The sequence below is a fragment of the Chrysemys picta genome, chromosome 1 (genome assembly GCF_011386835.1).
Source record: "Chrysemys picta bellii isolate R12L10 chromosome 1, ASM1138683v2, whole genome shotgun sequence".
NCBI lineage: Eukaryota > Metazoa > Chordata > Testudines > Emydidae > Chrysemys > Chrysemys picta.
In genome coordinates this window covers 359999636-360014875 of record NC_088791.1, presented here as the reverse complement: position 1 = coordinate 360014875, position 15240 = coordinate 359999636, and the positions used below count along the sequence as shown (strand labels likewise).

Below are 15240 nucleotides of genomic sequence, written 5' to 3'. Positions count from 1 at the left end.
TGCTTGTGAGAAGAACAGCTATGCTTTACTTATGGCAAACCCTTCTGCTTTCCTTCTTAAGTGGGATGGGCTCTTGGAATCCTGCCTGCCAAGCGCTGAGCCCACTCAGCTGCTCTGTGACCTGCACTTCCTGTCCTAAACGCTTGGCTAGTGCTCAGCAGCTGCTCCCTGCCCCAGAGGTGGCTGCACATCATTGCTGGTGTGTGCACTTGATTTAGTTGGGATTGGTCCTGCTCTGAGCAGGGGTTGGACTAGCTGGCTCCTGAGGTCCCTTCCACCCCTGAGATTCCATGATTCACTAGTCCCCATCCTGCTGCCATCAAGGTGGGGTTTGCCATTGGCGTCACTGGGAGCCGGAGTGGGCCATGGCTGCGTGAGATGGTCTCTGACCAAGAGGGGAACACTTGGTGGGCACCCACAGTGGGTCAGCCCTAGCCGCCTAAACACTGGCGGCGTCCAACTCCACGAGAGAGCGCAGGGACTGCCGGGAACTGGAGTCCCTCACTCTCCCGAGTCTCCTCCCACAGCTCGACCCGCGGGGGGAGGGAGAACTACATTTCCCGTCGGGCACCGCGAGAGGGGCAGTACAGGGACGGGCACGCAGCAGCGCCGGCCGGAGTCGGAGGCGGGCGGGGCGCGGGGCCAGGAGCGCGCGTGCCGGGATGGTGCCGCTGGCTCTGGGTGGGCGTGGCCTGGAACGCGGCTGCGGCGACTGTTGGGGGCGGGGCCGGCGAAGGGGCGGGGCTGCGGCTGGTGGTGTTGCTGGTGCTCGGCTCGCGGGGCGCAGCGGAGGGACCGTTACTCTGAGGCGACAGGGCGGTGGGGCAATGGCTCAGCTGGGACAAGGTGGGGACCCGATGGGCGGGGGGTCTGCGGGCGTGTGCCCTGCCCGGGAGCGGCCGGGGCTGAGCCGGGGGGTGCGCGTGTCGGGGGGGGCTGCCGGGGGCGCGCGCGGGGCTGGGTGGCTGCCGGGGGGGCGCGCGCGTGGCTGGGGGGGACGGGGCTGCCGGGGGTTGCGCGCGTGGCTGGGGGGCTGCCGGGGGTTGCGCGCGTGGCTGTGGGGGGGGGCTGCCGGGGGTTGCGCGCGTGTCGGGGGGGGGCTGCCGGGGGCGCGCGCGTGGCTGGGGGGGCGCGCGCGTGGCTGGGTGGCTGCCGGGAGGGGCGCGCGCGTGGCTGGGGGGCTGCTGGGGGGGCTACCGGGGGTGCGCGCGTGGCTGGGGGGGAGGGGGCTGCCGGGGGTTGCGCGCGTGGCTGGTGGGGGGCTGCCAGGGGGCCGCGCGCGTGGTTGGGGGTGGGGGGCTGCCGGGGGTTGCGCGCGTGGCTGGGGGGGGGCTGCCGGGGGGCCGCGCGCGTGGCTGGGGGGGAGGGGGCTTCCGGGGGTGCGCGCGTGGCTGGGGGGGGAGCTGCCGGGGGTGCGCGCGTGGCTGGGGGGGGAGCTGCCGGGGGGGTGCGCGCGTGGCTCGGGGGGGTGCGCGCGTGGCTGGGAGCTGGGGTGGGGGGAGGGCTTCATGCCAGAAGGCAGCACCAGATCCTCTCGTCTGACCCCCTGTAAATCAAAAGCCACAGATCCCCCCCTCCCCCCCGCCCCGCACTGAACCCAGCCCCCCGGAATTAGACCCGAGTGTGACCCGCCCGCAGGGGGTAGATTTATGATGCGCTAGAGGCAGCGTGTCTGCCTTTTGGAGTGACTGGATTGCGCCAAAGGGCATCATGCCGTGTTCTCAGATCACTGGTTATCCCATCATTGGCCGATAGCTCTCCGATGGGAGTTACATTCCCCCACCCTTTGCAGATTATCCCACTAAGGTGCACTTTGCTGTTCCTTTAAAAAGTGTATTTTAGTCACCACTGGATACTGCTGTCTTGAGACATTTAAAAAACAAACATGACCACTCGGTGTGGGTGTCTTTGTTCCCTCTGCGGACACATTAATTTGGCATTAGTTGGCTTTGCCCTTGGTAATGTGTTTATCCTCCTCATCTCTCTTGTTTTTTGCCAATAAGTGTCAGATCTGGTCTCGTGACATCTCATTCCAGTTCTCCTTCCCCCTTGCCCAGTAACTGATGCTCCTTTTATGAGGTTGTCCGACTGCTCAGGTGGTGATGAGCTGAGCTCTCATGCAACAAGGGAGAAGGGTGAGAGCAGTCATTTGAAAAATATATGGGGGGAGGAATGTGGCATATGAAGATCCTGGAATCACAGATGGGAGTAAACACTATGTTCTGTTGTAATCTGTTTAGCACATAATGCGGCCTATAAGAAGATATTAAGGGGGATGTTGATGATTGGCAGATAAATTACTGAATGCATTGCTTTATGTGGCGAAGCGAACACTTCAATGGTTTCTTTTTTCAGATAAATCCCAGAGAGAATTAATCTGGTCCTAATGTAGAAGGACAACATAAGAAACTCTTTGTGGTGATTTGACAGGTTCTGAGGGGGGAATTCAATATGAAAAAGGCAAAAAATTTAAATGGGCAAACATATTTTTAATGCAATGTGTAACTAACCTAAAGGAATACACTGCCGTAGAATATAGTGTTGTAAATCCTAAAAAGGATTAGGCATCTATATAAATAGGGATAGCATTTACACTTACTCTGTTTGGCCTAAAAAAAATAAAGGCTATAATACTTCATGGCACAAGCTCACCACCAGCTGGAGTCAATGAGCCAGAGTATCCAATGGTATTACATAATTAGATGCATTATGGTGTTGGAATGCTTTCATCTGATTTGTTTTGATATGAGAGTTCCATTGTTAGGTTTCAGAGTAGCAGTCGTGTTATCCTGCAAAGACCTGTCTCCTGCTGAAGCCAAAATTGCATACATGTGATAAGCTTTTGTAGGATTTGGCTCGTTTTAGGATATCAAAGCTCTTTTATAAATTTCATTGATTGTAAGAACTCTTTGTAAAGAGAATATTTTGGCTAGTACTGAATGTAGTCACCTGAAACCTAGCAACTGCTTAATAGCACATGCACAGCTGCTTGGGACAAGAAGTGAAGAATACCTTGTATTGACATTAAAGGAATTTAAAAACAATATACTGGTAATTATCCATGTTCCTAAAGTATATTTACACTGAATTATGTGAGGCCATTGTAACTTTTTTTATTTGTCTTGACTTTCTGAATCTAGAAAACTAACATGTAAACATAGGATGCATAGGCTATATGCATCTGAAGAAGTGGGCTGTTAGTCTCTAAGGTGCCACAAGTACTCCTGTTCTTTTTGCGGATACAGACTAACACGGCTGCTACTCTGAAATCTGCTAAAGGATTCATTGTTCTGTAACAGTACCTTCTGGCACATCTGACAAACTCACTACACCCGACATATTGCTCTCATAGTATTTATCCAAAGAAGGTAAAGTGTGAGGCATCTAATAAAAATTTGTCATACTGATTCTCGTATACATGGGATATTTGAGTGGTGTGTATGTACTCGAAAAAAGCTTTAAAATCTGCGGGCAAACAGGTTTTGCCAGACAAATGGATGTAGATTCAGCTATCGGCCTTGATTCATATGTAGATTAAGCATTGGAAGCTCTGTTTTGTATATGGTGTCAACAGGAGGATGTGAAAACAACTTAAAGTCAGCGCACCAGGAACGGAATCACTGGGGGTCATCCTGACCATGGGGACAAAAACAATGAGTTTTGGGAAATGCACAAAGTCATTTTGTTTTCATTTGCTGAGGAAGCAGAAAGAACAGTGCATTTTGCGTTCATGAGATAAGCTGTTTTAAACAAAACTTCAGTAGGCTAAAAACCTAACCTTAGGTCTTGTATTATTGTGCAGGTGCAAATGCTAGTAAGTTGAGATGATTAATAAAGAATAAACAGGTCTTTGGATTTTTTTTCTACAATAGAATTTAAAAATCAAGAGCGTGGTATAAGTGGTACTATCAGGGTGATAATGCTTTAAACTATATGTTAGAGATTAATTAGTTGTGTCACAGAAAATTTTAAATTCCCTGTCGCTCAGGAACATTGAGAAAATACTTTCCATACTACAGTCATATTGGATTTTTAGGGGCTGATCCTGCTTCCATTTGCAAACATTAATAAAACATCCATTGACCTGCAATAATTGCAGGAATTGGCTCTACCCTCGTAGCAGGAATTGTAAGTTTTGTATAGGCTGGTGGCCATGGATTTATGTACTCTGAAATTCTGTGGCTGTGCAATGTATTGTAGAATTGTGTTCTAGAATGAGTATTTTTTTATTTATTTAAAAAACAAAAAGCTTCTAGTCCTTTATGGATGGGAAGAAAACATAAATGCGAACAGTGTATCTAATGCAGTGTTTGCAGAACGATAGGAACAATAGTTCTGAGGTGTGAATTGTCCTATTATCTCAGTGAGTGTTTGTTTTGAAACCTAATTATGGCAGTTAAAAATGCAACTTTCACTGCTGATAATGTTGGCATCACTCACCTTCTCAGGTGCCAAAAGTCCCAACTGTCTCCTCTGCTTCCAAAACCTTCAGGTTTCCCCTGATTTTTATACTTCATTGATTTGTCTTCAGCAGGGCCGGCTCCAGGCACCAGCTTCTCAAGCAGGTGCTTGGGGCGGCCGCTCCTGAGAGGGGTGGCACGTCTGGGTATTCGGCGGCAATTCGGCGGACGGTCCCTCACTCCCGCTGGGAGCAAAGGACCTCCCGCTGAATTGCTGTTGCAGATCGCGATTGCGGCTTTGTGTGTGTGTGTGTGTGTGTTGGCTGCTTGGGGCGGCCAAAACCCTGGAGCCGGCCCTGGTCTTCAGTACAAATTGTGCAGCACATTGAAAATTAAAAAATGGAGTAGCAGAAAACTGAATTCAACTGAGGGTATATTCTGATTGTACTATTCAATTTGATATTCAGTAAAATCTTTTTCGTTAATCTAGTTGAAGATGTCACAGAATTTCCAACCCGGGAATGTCTCAGGGTTCTGTGGTTTGGCCATGGAATATGTGACTGCTTGGGGGGTTTCATAAGTGGGCATTTAAACCTGATACGTGTGTGAGGAGGGAGAAGGGATCTATACATCTACTGTCAATTGTAGAGTCACACTTCAAAATTAGTTCCACAATACCTACAACGTAAGCAAAAGTAATTTTGTATTGAAGAATGAAAACAGTAAGTCCGCTCCTCCTGATCGTTAGTCTTGGAATAGGGCTTCAGAATGTCAGTCGAGAGCAGTATACAGTCTGCAAATGTTCTAACTTCCCTGGACAAAATCTGGATGTGTAGAGGGTACAGAGGATTTAATATCTTCCTACATAGAGAACACTTTCAGGTAATGCACATCTTTCTTTTTGTGATACCTTCTTCAAATCCAGGGACAAGGTTGTATCCTGTCACTCGTCCTCCTGCCCCATGTTTGTTTGTTTGTTTTTTTTCCATTTCATGTGCTAATTCATTCCCCTGCGCTCTTCTGTTTACATCAGACCTGAAATTAATCATGATCTGTTGAGAAGCAACTTCTGCCGCCTTCTTCACCCTGTCAAGTAGCAAACTTGGTGACGATGCAAAATGCTTCTCTTTCCGGAGTTGACGTTGGAAGTTTTTCTCAGCGTCCTTAGCCGAGTCCACGTGAAATGAGCTATTAAAAACACTATTGCTTAGTCAGTGGGGTGGAGTAAAAGGCCAGAATCATCCATTTGCAAACCGCGGGGAGAGAATCTGATGAAATTTGCAAAGGATCCTGATGTCAGTAGACCTGAAAATTGTTTTGGAAGGGGTAAAACTTTGTAGATTCTAACAATGGTTGAATTATTGTCTTTGCTTTTACTCTCCGAATCCCTGCTCTTGGAACGACTATTTTGTCTTTAATATGAAATCTGTCAGTGTCTGATAAGACCAGTAACGTCATTTGAACTAGAAAGTGCCATGCAAACTGAATTGAATGTTAAATTCAATTAAAATTAGGTTTAGTTAAAATGGGTTTAAGACACCTTATCTGGTTTTGTCCAATTAAACGCTCAAATCTGGTTTAGAAAACAATTTGAGTCGAGAACCTTCTTTAAAAAAAAAAAAAAAAGTTCATCTAGTTCAGTGCAGCAGTGAAAGCAGATGATTATAGGACAGAGGCATTGGCATATAAATCTATGTAAATACGTTGGCAGGAACAATATTCAAACTTGGTGTTTCTTAGAGAGGAAATCATCTTTGTTGGCTCCTGTGGTGCTGTGTGGTGTTAGATAAATGTATTACATTTTGCTGTAGTTTTGTTGGTTCAAGACTATCAGTTCCCAGTAGCTTTTATGATACTATTGATTATATCTATCTAACAAGATTATTCCTCTTCTCTTCCAAATGGGATTTCCCTTCAGTTTCCAAAGAATATTCTTAAAATATTTTTTTATTTAGCTTTCTGAGATCTTGTTTGGAGGGCTTACTGAGAATACCTACAAGGTGAAAATGGTAGGAATTTTTATTACTAATTTGTGCTTTTATAGATAAATATTGTTGGTTTTATATAGCTCATAGTAGGTTTTGAAACAAATCTTAACAGTAGGGTTAAAATAACTATGTAATAGAATGCTAGGTGGCTTCTCCATTAATCCAAACCTTTAGTCTAACTGCAAACCTGGACAGAAAGAATTACTTATCAGAGGGAATGGAGCACAAAACCCATTGGGAGGGGAACACTTGATCCCGTGCAGGGATTTGATCTCTGCTGACCAGGCAGGGTGTGGGAGTGCTGACGTCAGCATGCTCATTTGCTTTGGGGGGGGTGTCATATTTGCACTGCCTTTGAACAAGACCCCTTATCCCCAACAATGTTTAGACAACCGACTGAACAGCACAAACTCTTCAAATAGCTGAATCCAAGTCCTTAGCAGAAGGAAGGTTGCTCTGTTGGGGCCTTTAAGGATGCTAGAGCGTCCCGGAGCATCTGTTTTATAAAACAAGGAAAATTTAAAAATCATTGAGGAGCAACTGCTATTTTATATCAAAACAACCTAGGTTTTTTCACCTTAAAGGGTTTCAGTAAAGCCTCCTGTCATAGTAATTCTGGCAGCTGTCAAGAGGAGGCATGTCAGCCTACAGCTGTATTTGATTTATTTTAACTCTTCTCTGCTGACCCTTCTACTTTATTTTAATTGAATTTGGTCTGAATTCATGCCTGTGTCTGTTTCTACAGTGCTTGTTTTCTGTAGCCTGAAGAGCATGATTCTAAGTAGCAACATCCTCTGTGCTTTTGGTTAGTTCAGTAAAAGCTATTCTCTAACTTAAAATAAATCAACTTAATAAAGGTGGTTATAGAAAAAGGTCTGTTGTACAAAGGGTTTGGCTCTCATCCAAGCATCTCTCAGCTGTGTGTCTAGTCTGAGTTAAGGTTTACTTGTACCCCAGAAATATAATGGAATGCTACATAGTTTTGCTAATCCCCTACATCTTTCCTGAGCCCTATATTCATTTTCAGCCAGTGCTAAAGTTACTCTCAGTGGGAAGCGTAATGGTGCAGTGATGCTGGAAGCTTTCCTGCACAATACAGTGTCTTTGAAATAGGGTGTGTCAGTTTTTTCCTTTACTTCATGCACTCGCGGTCTGCGGTGTTAAATCCATGCCACACAAATCTTAATTTTCAATGAGTATGCTGATTGCTGGTTCCTGTTTGTCTTATGGATCTAAGAACTGAACCTTTAGAAGTGAGCCACTGCACACCTGAAAAACTGAGCACAGTAGAATTTATTTAATACACATTTCTTTAAAAAAACAACACCAAAAACCTGGTGGTCTCACTCCACTTCTCAGTGAAGCTATAATAACACAAGCTGTGGTGAGGGATTAATAATGTAAGACTCTGCTCTTACAAAATACACGTGTGTCTATTTTTTGAATATCGTGTACAGTACAGTATTGAGTGTTGGGATGGTGCCATACTGGTGTGACCGTACTGAATGAACGGTGACAACATGGCTTGACATGACTAAACTGTGAAAGAGGATTCTGGGAGAAGAATCCTTTCCTTAGCATCAGGCAGATGCCAGAAGTGAAACTGACTGGCTCCATGCTGCGTGTATGATGAATACTGATCTTTGCATCAGCAAATATGTCCACTTGAAAGCAAACAACACGTGTAGAACATCTGGAGTGGAGCACGGGCTGACCGGGGCATCTTGACCCTGTAGAAAGACATCACGCAGGGGGCTTGTCAAGGCTGCTTCCCCACTCTGAACTTTAGGGTACAAATGTGGGGGCCTGCATGAAAACTTCTAAGCTTAACTACCAGCTTAGATCTGGTCCGCTGCCACCATTCCCAAAGCTAGTTCCCTTCCCTGGAAAGCCTTGAGAAACTCTTCACCAATTCCCTGGTGAATACAGATCCAAACTTCTTGGATCTTAAAGCAAGGAGAAATTAACCATCCCCCTTCCTTCCTCCCACCCACTCCTGGTGGATCAAGATCCACCCCCCTTGGATCTAAAAACAAGGAAAAATCAATCAGGTTCTTAAAAAGAAGGCTTTTAATTAAGGAAGAAAGGTAAAAATCATCTCTGTAAAATCAGTATGGAAAATAACTTTACAGGGTAATCAAACTTAGAGCTCAGAGGACCCCCCTCTAGCCTCAGGTTCAAAGTACAGCAAACAGAGATAAACACTCTAGTAAAAGGTACATTTATAAGTTGAGAAAACAAAGTAAAACTAACACGCCTTGCCTGGCTGTTTACTTACAAGTTTGAAATATGAGAGACTTGTTTAGAAAGATGGGGACACCCTGGATTGATGTCTGGTCCCTCTCAGTCCCAAGAGCGAACGACTTCCCAAACAAAGAGCACAAACAAAAGCCTTCCCCCAGCCAAGATTTGAAAGTATCTTGTCCCCTTATTGGTCCTTTGGGTCAGGTGTCAGCCAGGTTACCTGAGCTTCTTAACCCTTTACAGGGAAAAGGATCTTGGAGTCTCTGGCCAGGAGGGATTTTAGAATACTGTACACAGGAGAGCTGTTACCCTTCCCTTTATAGTTATGACAGGGCTAAAGTGAATGATTCATCAGGAAGTGAATGTGAGGTAATGTTCAGTTGGCACCACTCTGCAGTCTCCTCCTAAAGTATTAGGTAAAAATTTATAACCACATTCCCATTGAGCATGCTTTTAAGACATGTGAATCCTTTGAGGAAAAAGTCTAAAAATCAAGCCAATTAAATTACTGTTGGGGATTCCTTAATTGACGCTTGAAGAAACTGCTAGACAGAGTAGCCAAAACTCTGCTCCATGGGCTTGAGTAGGATTGTGACCAGAAGGGTTTCCAGGCCACACACATCCCTGCGCCCCTCCTTCCCCAGGTTCCGTCCGCTTCCCGGAGTGGCGCGGGGGCAAGTCGGGCAGGCAGGGAGCCTGCCCTGCCCCCAGTGCGCGTTGGGCTGGAGCCGCTCTAGGTAAATGCTGGGGGAGAGCGGGGGGACCCGCGAGGAGCTCGCGGGCCGCAGAAAATAACCCCATGGGCCGCATGCGGCCCCCGGGCCACGTGTTTGAGACCCCTGCTCTAATGAGTCTTACTGGCATTGCTGTATTGGTTTGGGGTGTGATTTTTACTAACATAGATATGCCAGTAAAGCGGTAGTGTAGACACAGTTACAACGGTGTTTATACTGGTATTGTTTATCCTGGTCAGGGAAATCCAATAAGCACTTTTATACTAATATAAATGTGTCCACACTAGAGGTTTTTGACAGTATCGACCTGATCTACCCTTAAAATTTTTGCCAGTGTAGCTACGTTATGAAGCGTGGAAAAAATCACACCCCATAACTGACCTGATGGTGGTGGCAAAAGCACAAATGTAGATGCAGTTATACAAGCAAAACCATGCTTTTGCTGATATCGTTTATTTCATTTAGGGAACTGATATAAATGATACCAGCAAATGCACTCTTCCTGGTATAAACGGCACCTCCACTAAGGTGGTTTGCTGGTATAGTTACACTGGCAGATCCTTTTCTAGCAGAGACAAGGCCGTAGCGTAGCCTTTATTAAACTGCTTCTCCTTTCATGTGCTGCTGTGTGAAAGATCCATGGAAAATAGCAGGTAGAGTGACCTGATTATACATGGAGTGTGGCTAAAGGCAGTCCACATACTGAAATAATAGAGATCCCCCCCCCCGCACGCTAATCTCAATTCTAATAATCTTAGAGGTTACTGGTAAATCACTAGGAACTACATTTTTATGCCTCAGTCCTGGAAAGATTTCTGCACGTGTGTACCATTACTCGTGTGTGTAATCTCATTGGATTACTCCTCTGACTAAAATTGTGCATATGTGTAAATCTTTCAGGACGTGGGCCTTAATAATTCCTGGAAATTTTCTGCTACTGAAAAGCTCTATGATTCTCTAAAAACAATGGTCCCAGTACAGTAGTGTAGAATCCCAGCTCTCCTGTTGTGCAGTGCAAAGCAGGAAAATCAGGGATCTACTATGTTTGACTGTCAACATGCACATCATGCTGTCCTCTGCCCTCATTCGCTACCAGAGCCAATCCTGCTAATAGGCAGGATTTGCCCGGTTAACAAGCAGATATTTACAAGAATTTCACTTCCTCATGAGGGACTGCACACCATGCCTGCATGTCTCTGCAATAACAATGAACCCAGTGCCCTGAGCTAGATTTGTATTATAATAGAGCCTGGGAACCCCAGTCACACATACAGTGCAGACAGGCAGGTCTCTGCCCCCAAAGAACTTACAGTTGAAGTGTAAGATGAGATAACAGATGGTGGGGGAGTACAAGGAAACATTGAGACTGTATTGGTGAACGTGATAAGCTATGGTCTCAGTGCCCTCGCTGCTGATAAGCACTACAGCATTGGTGCCGCATCAGCTGGGCAACTTATATGGTAAGGTGGATAGGAGTCTTAGTGTGAAGGGGATATTTAACCATTGGAACAACTTGCCAAGGGCTGTAGCGGATTGTCCATCACTGGTAATTTTTCAATCAGGATTGGATGTTTTTCTGAAAGATCTGCTCTAGGGGTTATTTGGGGGAAGTTCTGTAGCTTGTGTTCTACAGATCAGGCTAGATGATCACAATGGTCCCTTCTGGCCTTGGAATCTGACATTTAAGATGACTTTGGGGGAGTTGTGGTGTGTGGTACATAGCACTGAACGAGGTGACATGTATGTTTTGCTTTTCAGGTGTCCATTGTGGAAGGCATATAACCTCTCATGGGCTGGCGCTGAACTGCTGCACAGATCTTACGTGGTTTGATCACATTGTTCCTTGTGGACTCGAAGGGACGGGTGTCACCTCCCTGAGCGAAGAACTCCAGAGACATGTCACAGTTGATGAAATCACTGAGCCTTTTCTGGACGCTTTTGAAGAAGCGTTTCAGTGCTCCCTAACTTCCCATGAGGAATCTCTCGGATAAAGGGCTCCGAGTGCCTCACTTACCTGTGGAAATGTGACTATTTCTCTGGTGCTTTCATGGTGTTACTAGAAATCCAGCTTGCTTGTTCCATCTTCCTATCAGCAATTAAATGCGTGTAACAAACTGTACTTCTCGCATTTGAAACATATTTCTTGCTTTTGTAAAAATGAGCTGCTGTGTCTTTAAGTATATCTTTAAAAAAAACAACGAGGAGTACTTGTGACACCTTAGAGACTAACAAATTTATTTGGGCATGAGCTTTCATGGGCTAAAACCCACTTCATCAGATGCATGGAGTGGAAAATACAGTAGGCAGAATATATACACAGAACATGAAAGGATGGGAGTTGCCTTACCAAGTGGGGGGTCAGTTCTAACAAGACAATTCAGTTAAAGTGGAAGTGGGCTATTCTCAACAGTAGGATACCAAGGGAGGAAAAATCACTTTTGTAGTGGTAATCAGGGTGGCCCTTTTCAAACAGTTGACAAGAAGGTGTGAGTAACAGTAGGGGGAAATTAGTTTTTGTAGTGACCCATTCACTCCCAGTCTTTATTCAGGCCTAATTTGATGGTGTCCAGTTTGAAAATTAATTCCAGTTCTGCAGTTTTTCATTGGAGTCTGTTTTTGAAGTTTTTTTGTTGAATAATTGCCACTTTTACGTCTGTTATTGAGTGTCCAGGGAGATTGAAGTGCTCTCAGACTGGTTTTTGAATGTTCTAATTCTTGACATCTGATTTGTGTCCATTTATTCTTTTGTGTAGAGACTGTACGGTTTGGCCAATGTACATGGCAGTGGGACATTGCTGGCACATGATGGCATATATCACCTTGGTTGATGTGCAGGTGAACGAGCCCCTGATGGTGTGGCTGGTGTGGTTAGGTCCTATGATGGTGTCCCCTGAATAGTTATGTGGACAAAGTTGGCAACAGGGTTTGTTGCAGGGATAGGTTCCTGGGTTCGTGTTTTTTGTTGTGTGGTGTGTAGTTGCTGGTGAGTATTTGCTTCAGGACTGGACTGTCTCCCAAGGTCTGTGAGAGTGAGGGATCATCCTTCAGGATAGGTTGCAGATCCTTGTTGATGCGCTGGAGAGGTTTTAGTTGGGGACTGAAGGTGACGGCTAGTGGCATTCTGTTACTTTCTTTGTTGGGCCTGTCCTGTAGTAGGTGACTTCTGGGTACCCTTCTGGCTCTGTCAATCTGTTTCTTCACTTCAGCAGGTAGGTATTGTAGTTTTAAGGATGCTTGATGGAGTTTCTGTAGGTGTTTGTCTCTGTCTGAGGGATTGGCGCAAATGCGGTTGTATCTTAGAGCTTGGCTGTAGACAACAGATCGTGTGATGTGGTCTGGATGAAAGCTGGAGGCACGTAGGTAAGTATAGCGGTCAGTAGGTTTCCGATATTGGGTGGTGTTTATGTAACCATCGCTTATTTGCACTGTAGTGTCCAGGAAGTGGATCTCTTGTGTGGACTGGTCCAGGCTGAGGAGGATGGTGTGGTGGAAATCGTTGAAATCCTGGTGGAATTCCTCAAGGGCTTCTTTTCCGTGGGTCCAGATGATGAAGATGTCATCCATGTAGTGCAAGTAGAGTAGGGGCGTTAGGGGACGAGAGCTGAGGAAGCTTTGTTCTAAGTCAGCCATAAAAATGTTGGCATACCACTTTAATTGAATTGTATCGTTAGCACTGACCCCCCACTTGGTAAGGCAACTCCCGTCTTTTCATGTACTGTGTATATATACTTGCCTAATGTATTTTCCACTCCATGCATCTGATGAAGTGTGTTTTAGACCACGAAAGCTTATGCCCAAATAAATTTAGTCTCTAAGGTGCCACAAGGACTCCTCGTTGTTTTTGCTGATACAGACTAACATGGCTACCACTCTGAAATGTGTCTTTAAGTATACATTGCATCTGACACTGATCTTGGCCACCTCGATCTCTTTGTCTTAATGATCAAATGATATACAAAATAGGGCAAAAAACCCAAAAGGGGTTTAATTTTCCTTTACACTAAATCCCCTTTACACCATTTTGGTGGTGGTACAATGCTTTGAAGTGGGTGCAGGTGTAATTTACTGACACTTAGTCCCCAATATACTGCCAGAGCAGTGTGAAGGGGTCATAGCATAAATGGGGATAAAGCCCAGGAATTTCATTGACAAACTAGATGCTGTGTCTGAGCTGAGCTTCCCCGGAGAAGTAAGTTTGAAATTAAAACAGGAAGGGCCGTGTGATTCGTGTCTAGTTTGTGATTCATGCTAACAGCCAGATCCATTTCTGCAGTACTCCTGCCTAGGCGGTTATTTCCCACTATGTATTTGTGCAACTGATTATTCCTTCCTAAGTGTAGTACTTTGCATTTGTCCTTACTGAATTTCATTGCATTTATTTCAGACCATTTTACCAGTTTGTCAAGATCATTTTGAATTCTAATCCTGTCTTCTAAAGTGCTTGCAACCCCTCCCAGCTTGGTATCCTCTGCAGATTTATAAGTGTATTCTCCATGCCATTATACAAATCATTTATGAAGATATTGAATAGACCTGAACAGATTCCTGTGGGACCCCACTTAATATCCCCTTCCAGCTTGACTGTGAAGCGTTGATAATGGCTCTTTGAGTAGGCTTTTCCAACCAGTTATGCACCCACCTTATAGTAGGTTTATCTAAGCGATAGTTCCCTAGTTTGTTTATGAGCAGGTCATGTGAGATGGTATCAAAAGCCTTGGGCTAAAGGCGAGTTATATTACAAGGCTTGTTATCCTGTCAAAGGAGGATATTAAGTTGGTTTAACATGATTTGTTCTTTGACTAATCCATGTTGACTGTTACTTATCACCTATCTTCTAGGTGCTTACAAATTGATTTTTGATTGTTTGCTCCATTATCTTTCCAGGTAACAAAATTAAGCTGATTGGTCTGACTGGTCAGACTAATTCTTTAATTTGTCAGGGTCATTTTGAATTCTAATCCTGTCCTCCAAAGTGCTTCTGTCCCTCTCAGCTTGGTGTCATTCTCAGATTTTATAAGCATGCTTTCCAGTCCATTATCCAAGTCAGTAATGAAAATATTGACTAATACTGGACCCAGGAGTGACCCCTGTGGGATCCCACTAGATATGCTCTGGTTTCACAGTGAACCCTTAAGAACTACTCTCTGAATTCAGTCTTTCAATCAGCTGTGCACCCATGTTATATTATTTCATCTACACCACATTTCCCTAGTTTGCTTATGAGAATGTCACAAGGGACTGTCTCAGAAGCCTTACTAAAATAACCATATATCATGTCTACTACTTCCTTGCTATCTGCTAGGCTTGTAACCCTGTCAAAGAAGGAAATTAGGTTGGTTGGCATGATTTGTTCTTGAAAAATCCATGCTGGCTATTCCTTTGAACCCTATGATTAAAAAAAAATTAAAATTAAATTAATGGTGATATCCTATCTCCTAGAACGGGAAGGGACCTTGAAAGGTCATTGAGTCCAGCCCCCTGCCTTCACTAGCAGGACCAAGTACTGATTTTGCCCCAGATTCCTAAGTGGCACCCTCAAGGATTAAGCTCACAACCCTAGGTTTAGCAGGCCAATGCTCAAACCACTGAGCTATTCCTCCCCCTGAAATGATCATTCAAGTGCTTACAAATTGGCCATTTTAATATTGATGGTTCGAGTATCTTTCCAGGTATTGAAATTAGGCTGACTGGTCTATAGTTCCCCAGGTTGTCTTCTTCCCCAAGAAGAAGGATACCAGGAGCGTGTAATGGAATGGAACCAAGTAGTTATTTATTAATAACCTCATTAAACTATTTCTTTTAGTGAATTCCCTTCTGGCATTTACAATGCCTGGGTCCTCATCTTGCAATAACCTCTGCTCAGGTGGACCGCAG

The 15240-nt window shown here is 45.0% G+C and overlaps 1 long non-coding RNA gene across 1 annotated transcript; it reads left to right on the top strand.

Moving 5' to 3' along the window:
- Positions 1-624: 624 nt before the first annotated feature.
- Positions 625-14775, top strand: LOC135980996 (uncharacterized). The gene is made up of 2 exons (XR_010597955.1): positions 625-846; positions 11125-14775. It is a non-coding gene; the product is annotated as an uncharacterized LOC135980996 (long non-coding RNA).
- Positions 14776-15240: the final 465 nt, after the last annotated feature.